Source organism: Gossypium hirsutum, chromosome A05, assembly GCF_007990345.1.
Source record: "Gossypium hirsutum isolate 1008001.06 chromosome A05, Gossypium_hirsutum_v2.1, whole genome shotgun sequence".
Taxonomy (NCBI): domain Eukaryota; kingdom Viridiplantae; phylum Streptophyta; class Magnoliopsida; order Malvales; family Malvaceae; genus Gossypium; species Gossypium hirsutum.
The window spans coordinates 76,416,959-76,424,564 of record NC_053428.1 but is presented as its reverse complement, the minus strand read 5'-3'; the positions used below and the strand labels follow the sequence as shown (position 1 = coordinate 76,424,564).

Genomic DNA, 7,606 nt, shown 5'->3' with positions numbered 1-7,606 from the left:
TAAAGGAGGAGGAGGAATGGGCTTCAGGAGTATGACTCAGTTTAATATGATTTTAAATAACCCAAAATCTTTAGTAGCGCAAGTACTTAATGTGAAATATTTCCCAAATGTTGATTTCTTAAATTCATGTTTGGGGAATAAAAGTTCTTATGAATGGAGAAGTATATGGACGACGAAGTGTATTTTGGCAGAAGGACTTTGCTGGAAGGTGGGTACGGGTACGAACATTTCAGTTATTAATGACGCTTGGATTCTAGATGCAAGAAATTTCAGATTATCTTCAGCTACTTTTAATACGTGAGATTATTAAGTTACTGAGTTAATTAACAATAATGAAAGGAAATGGAAAAGAGAGATGATTGTCAATACTTTTCCGGAAGAAAAAGTAGAAAAGATACTCCGTATCCCTTTGACGAAAGAACCTCATGATGATTTCTTAGCGTGGAGCGGTGAACCTTCAGGAGAATACTCGATTCGTAATACCTATAAACTACTACAAATTTCTGATCCTAGAGCTTATACTTTACAAACCGACTACAGAGATTTTTACAAAAAAAAACTATGGCTTCTAAATCTACCTACAAAAATTAAGATTACAACTTGGAAAATTTCATGGAATTATTTGCCTACACGGGTTAATATGCAACACAGGAAGCTAGCAAACAGTTCAACATGCCCCTAATGTGGAGAAGGAGTAGAAACTATGGATCACCTCTTCCGTGAATGCCCTGTTTCAGTGTCAGTTTGGAGAGCATTATCAATCCTGAATTTTATACATGAACCTAGTTTAGAGTTTTTACAGTGGCTCACCTAGGTCTTCACTCACTATCCTCCCTCTCAACGTAAACTATTTTGTTGTGAGCTATGGGCTATCTGGGGAGATAGAAACGCTCGAATACATAACAAGATAAGAAAAAATGGTCAGGAGATAGCAAGTTTTGTACACAGTTATATTAAAGAACTAAACGGTGTTGAAAAAAGAATTCCCAAAATTTCAAAGGAAGTAAAAAAATGGAAATACCCACCTGGTCTGTCACTGAAAATAAACTTCGATAGAGCATATGATGAGTGACATCTTCAATGGGCTTCGGGGATTGTGGTCAGAAACAGTGAAGGGTTCGTCCTCCTATCTTGCTCAGAAATTCATCACGGAGTGTCCTCCACCTTCGCTGCTGAAGCGCTCGCTTGCCGTAAAGCAGCCCAAATAGGAATCGACATGCAATGGCCGAAAATTATAATTGAAGGTGACTCATTATCAATAATCAAAAAATGAAGACAAACAGGCATGATAAATCGCAGGTAGGGGCATATATACATGATATTCAACAATTAACGTCTAGATATAGAAATTTAAGGTTTGAATATACCCCAAGATCAACAAATGGTTTAGCTCATATACTAGCAACAGAATCATTAAAGAAGAAGGAGGAGGTGTACCTGGTAGAAAGCGTCCCTAGATATGCTGAAAATCAGAAGGAAACTGATAGCGTGAGAGAACCAAATTGAAGATGAAAGGAGATGGAGAGAAAGAGAGGATAGTTTCTAAATTATCAAATCAATAGTTTTTTGGTGATAAAAGCTTTCCTTGAAAATTGAAAACGCCATTAAGAAAGAAATGAAAAAAATGATAGAATAATAGGCGTCAGAGTTCTCTGATTGGGCAAAATGGCGGTGATAATAATGATATTCTAGAGTATTATTTTTTATTTTAGTTTTAGGATATTTTTCTTACCCGGGCCAGTTTAAATTTTGGGTCCTCTCTCATGTTTTGTTCTATTTAGTTTAGACTATGTGTTTTATTTCTGTTTATCTTTATATAAAAGCCCAATCTGATTATTAGCTTCAAAAAAATTTATAACCTTTTCATATTTAAAAAAATTGAAACCAAAATGAAAAAAATCAATATATAATAAAGTTTTTATTACAAGTTGTTGAGTAATATTAATTATTTTCGTGTTGTATTAAGGGAAACACAGAGAGTGTTTATACACATTCCTAATGCTATTATTATAACTCACAATAAGGCTCATTGTTTTGTCTCAGTTTGTGGGCCAAGGGTATTAACATTCCCCATCCCTGGTGTTGGCATTCTCTGGGCCTCCTTTGGCTTATTGGATGCTTGCATGTGGAGCAAGCGATCTTTTCTGACCCTGAGACTTACTCTCCTAGCGAACCTCACACCTACCAATCACGAGAGGGGGTCCTCTTCACAGACATGCTCGTGATCTCGTCCCTGCAATACTTACTCTAGCTTTCCTCTTATGACCTCATTCCTGCAAGGCTTACGCGACCTCCCCTCGCGGGCTTCTCGCGTAAGCTATCTTTGCCAACATCTTGCATTCCTGCGAGATCCTCAACTGACTATACTTATAAGAGAGCATTCTTATTTGGGTTGAAGGTCCAGATCCTATCAGTCACTTGGGCTATCGGTTCCCAAATTCTAACAATCCAGTCCCCCCTTTAGTGGGCCTAAGGGACGTTATAAAGTGGTAGGCCTTAAGTCTATTTCAGGCACAACTTGTTAGGCACGCCGTGGGGCCATAATGTTTGATAGCTGCCTTTCCACGTGTGAATCCAGACATTGGACGTGCACATCCTACCGTTGAAACACAAATCATTTTTCTTTGCTCTCATCTTAGTCGTTGGATCATTTTTGGTTATCCGAATGGTTTTAGGGGTCTCCCTTTAAAAGGAGATAGTCAGGGTTTTAGTTTTCTTCATTGTTTGACTTTTCTACAAATCAGAATCGAGGTAATTCTCACAAATTTTTCTATTTCTTAACTTCTATACATGTTTTATTTCTTTTTTTATTCGAAATATAGTAAGAATGAGAGGAGCTCACAGCTAGATTGTCTCGGCTCGTCAGATTCCAATCATCATGATTGAAAAACTGATAAAGAATTATATGGATGAATGTGAAAGTAGATCGTCAAGTTTTTCAAAGTCGCGAATTTATCCTATATCTCTAGACGAACGTAAACTGAAACAAGAAACAACAAAAACAGATTGGTTGTCACAGAGGAGGGTCAAATGAAATTTAAACAAAAGAAAGATGAATCGACTAGTAAATAGTGCAAAAGAGAATGAATTAGGGTTTCATGGATAGAAAGAAACCATCCTTGGACCTCAAGAAAATGCCCTAGCCAGATCTAGCAAAACAAAACACAAACAAATTTGTTAGAAGTGATTTTAAAGACAAAAGCAAACTGTTTTGTATAAGAATGCTTGAAACAATAAGAAAATATTAAAACTCCTAATTTTCATGTATTTCTTGATGGAACAAGATAAGAGAACGTCTTCCTTGAAGCAACTTTAACCTAGAATGAAAATAAAAAAAATCAACAAGCCAAAACAGCAAGAACTAACTTAAATAAGCAAGAAACGATAAATTAATGATAGAAAAGAGAAAATGATGTCATAAGAAGCCTTGGAAACATTAAGAATCCACAACTCCTTTTAATGGCTTTAATCCCCCTCTAAGAAAGAGATATTGGCAAGAAAGAGCTTGAACATGATTTTCACAACCTGAAAGATTGTTAAAATAGCTTCTAAAAGAAACTTAAGAGCAATTCTTGAAGAAAAACTCAAAGAGAATTATTATTAACTCAAAAAAAACATAAATCAATTGTATGTATATAAGGGTGAATGTCCATGCTACTTATAGGCCCCCAAAATAAGTTTTCCTAACCCTAATTGAATAATTAACATGACAGCTAATCAAATAAAAAAAAATTTCTAAGTGTGGACTTTTAATGGGAATTCAGCTAAATAATAAAATGGGCTCCGTAGGCTGAATTCTAACATGATGATCCACCTATTAAAATAAAATTTGACTTATAGTTTAAATATTTACAATTTAGATCACTTTGATAATTTGGCCTGATATTCAATTAAATTACTTTCCAAACGTTAGGATGGGCTTGTAGACATCTTAATGTGCCATTTTTTTAAGAACTTGGTCTTGTGATTCATTTGCTCTCAAAATTGGCTCGTTCAAGCTCATACATGAAATCCAATGTGCCTTGTCTGTAAGATTTGGTTTCTTGGACCAAGATTTCCAAGATTTGAAATCTTGATTTTCTTGATTGTTGAAATTGTCTAAAACAGAAAAATTGGACCAATATTTGATTTCTTGATATTCTTAAATACAAGAAATTGAATCTTGATTTTCTTTTTCAGTAGTGTGCATATCTAGGGCCTTGGTAACAAAATCTTGGATGGTCTCGTTCAATCTTGCTCAGATTTGCTTAGCCTTTGACCTTATTATTGGGCCTTGAGAAAATTTGAGCCCATCATGTTCATGAGCCTTATTTTGGGTCTTGAGAATCACATCTTTCCCTTCTTCCTCAAAGATATTTGTCCTCGAATCTGAAACATCAAAGGGAGACAAATCAGCAATATTAAAAGTGGAACTTATATCATACTCACCAAGCAAATCTATTTGATAGGCGTTGTCATTGATCTGCTTGAGTACTTAGAAAGACTTATCTCTATTATGGCCTTTGAATTGGGCCGAACTACTCGTATCAAAAACCCTATGCTTACACCACCACGCTAGAAGAGATGAAGCAGGCTCTGGCCATAAGGGGAATCCAACTTCCCTACTTCGCTTATGAGTTTTCCATTCCCTCAGGGTTGCACCGCATATGTGAGGCAACAAAGGATAACTTTATCCTTCCATTACACGGTCTGGAAGTTGGCTTGCATGGCGTACTTTCTTCACAGCTGCCAGCACAGTGAGGTCCTTATGCTCCCTGACTTCCAACATTTGTATCAGCTAAAAGGGACTGACATAGGGATTCGTAGGTTTCTACTATTTTTCCCCTCATCGAAAGGCAGAAACAATTATCAGAAATCAGTACAAGAATCTTCGCTTGAAGCGGGGGAAGTATATCCAAGTTCGGAGCCTACTAGGCGAAGGCTTTGGGTTCCCAACTAGGTGGTCCTCCTCTAGCAAAGACATATGCGCCTTTTAGAGGAGCCTTTCCATTGATGAGGTTGTTGCGCAATTTCAAAGGTTGTGCGTTGGTCGCATACTGCTCTGGAGAAGGTTCTGATTGTCAGGAATGTCTTCAAATTCAGTCTAAAGGATCTCAGTCCGAATGGTTGGAGGCCTGGTAACAACCAGGAGGTCGCTCAGTCAATTGATGGGCGACCAGTGAGGGGCACTTGGCCTTACGACTCCTGGGACCAGTTAGGGATGATATTGTCGGGGTGCTTAGAGAAGCCTGCGAACTTCTTTTACCATTACTACAGGATAGCGCTTTTGCAACAACCCATTTTTCAGTGAAATCGAAACAGTAGTTTTGGGACCACAAATCTGACCCAAAATATATTTTATTTTTATTTTATCATATGGCCCATAAAATGTTAGAAATGACGTATGAAATTTTGATATGAAAATTTTATCGATTAAGTGTTTAATGGCAAGAAGGACTAAATCACATAAAATGAAAAAATTCTAGTGGCTATGAAGATCAAATAGCTATGGAATTCAAAACTAGAGGTCCTTATATGGTAATTATACCCTTAAGAAAAGTATGTAGATTTTTCTTGGTGACTCATCGATGGAATTATAGAAAAAGACAAGGGACTAAATTAGAAATACCAAAATACTTAATTAATTACAAGATGAAAATAAATTATATCATCTTATTTTCATCATATTCAACCTAAAAAGACGTGGAAACCCTAGGAGAGAGAAGAAAAACTTTTAAGGCCTAATTGGGTAAGTTCTTTTGTCCCGTTTTTAGTAATTTTGGTATTTTTGAAATCGGGATAGTTTAATCTCTCTATTTGAGGGATTAATTTGAAAAGTTATCAAAGTATGAAAATGGGTCATAGATGTATTATGCTGGAAATTAGAAATTTATGGTAGAAAATGAAAGATTATTGATAGATAAACAACTTTTACAAAGTGATTTTTGATGAAAACATGATTTAAAGACTAAAATGAAAAGTTGTAAAATTTGATGAAAAATTCTAAAATTTTATGAGTACATGGGCTAGAAAAATTGTAATGGGGTTTTGGTTAGGCTTGGAATAGGGAGTAATTTTTACAAGTTTTATTTTCCTGGCCTAGGGACAAAATCAGAATTTATGAAAAAGTTAGGGGCAAAATGGTAATTTTTCTTAGAACGTAAATTGAGTCCATTTAGATATGAAATGTGTGAAATTGATGTTAAATTCATTTATATAGATCTAGACAACATCAATTCGAGGTTAGATCGAGGAAAAGAAATGATTTTAGATTAGTAGATTTTTACGCGAACAAGTGTCAAGGTAAGTTCATGTAACTTAATCGAACATGTGATTATGTTAATTAATTGTTGCGTTGCATGTAATGTGATTAATGTTGATGTGCTTTAGTGATTAATGTTGATGTGCTTTACTTGTATGCTATGATGAAAAATGAAAATAAGCTTGAAATGGTGATAAAGGGGTTAGTCCTGATTAGATGTTGAATTCAGATGATTGTGTGCGCTTTCTTGAAACAAGTAGGGTCCTGCATTTGTTGCAGACGGGATTTAGCTCAGAAGAGTAATCCCAATGACCTTGTCATATAAAGCATTTAGCCAAGATGGATAATCCTAATATAATGCCTCTCGAGTATGCGTTTAGATTAGGGTTTAGCCTGGACTGGTAATCCTAATCGAGCCTTTGAGCATATACTATATAAAGGATTTAGCTTGGACTGGTAATCCTATTAAATGAAATGTGACTCGAGAGAGTGTTTCTTGGTTAAGTATCCTAAGGGGTATATCTGAATAAACAAGTGATGAATTGTTGAATCATACACTTCGAGTGTACTACTTGAGCATTCATTGGAATCCAATGATTCAATGGACATAAAACTCTAGACATGGCACAAGAACTTTGAGATAAATCGATAATGACTTGAACTAATATTGCTTAATGAGCTTATCTGTGTTACTTGATTTATATGAATAGTTTGGTGACTAACATGTTTGATGGAATGTATGTGATTAGGCTATTTAGCCAAATGGATGGAAACATAACATTGTATGCCTAGATTTTAATAAACAAGATTGGTAGGTTTTTTCTATTATACGAACTTACTAAGCATGTAATGCTTACTCCTTTTATTCTTTCCTTATTTTATAGTGCTCGGAAGCTCGTGAAGGTTGGAAGATCGTAAGAGCATCGTTGATCACGTGATTTTGTGATAGGTTTTAAATATTTATAATTAATCGTTCTTGAAACTAACTATTATCGTGATGTAGGCAAGTGTACCTATCGAACAGTAGTATAGTTTTAGCAAGACCGGATTGTCGAACCCAAAGGAACTAAAAGGACTAGTAATGATTGTCTTTTTATTATCTAACCTAGGAATAAAGAGGTTTTGTTTTAACTAACTAATTATCTAAACTAAGAACTCACAGAGAATAGAATTGGGGAATTACTTTTGGGAAAATCGATTGAATTAAGACAAAACCTAAGGAAAAATCCACCTAGACTGCGCTTGTTATTCTGGCTCCGAATCAAACGATTTATTCATTTAACTTGTTCCGTAGAGATCCCTAAGTTATGTTATTATCCCTATTCAAGACTAATAATGTCTAATCCCTAGATTGAATAATTGAGA

The 7,606-nt window shown here is 35.4% G+C and overlaps 1 long non-coding RNA gene across 2 annotated transcripts; it reads right to left on the bottom strand.

Annotated features, from left to right (window-relative positions):
• Positions 1–359: 359 nt before the first annotated feature.
• Positions 360–1,697, bottom strand: LOC107959986 (uncharacterized). 2 transcript variants are annotated; one of them, XR_005926803.1, is made up of 3 exons: positions 1,026–1,671; positions 811–873; positions 360–728 (listed from the first exon to the last, which is right to left on the bottom strand). It is a non-coding gene; the product is annotated as an uncharacterized lncRNA (long non-coding RNA). The 2 variants fall into 2 exon arrangements; XR_001701047.2 differs by having other exon boundaries at positions 360–873; positions 1,026–1,697.
• Between the last annotated feature and the right edge of the window lie 5,909 nt (positions 1,698–7,606).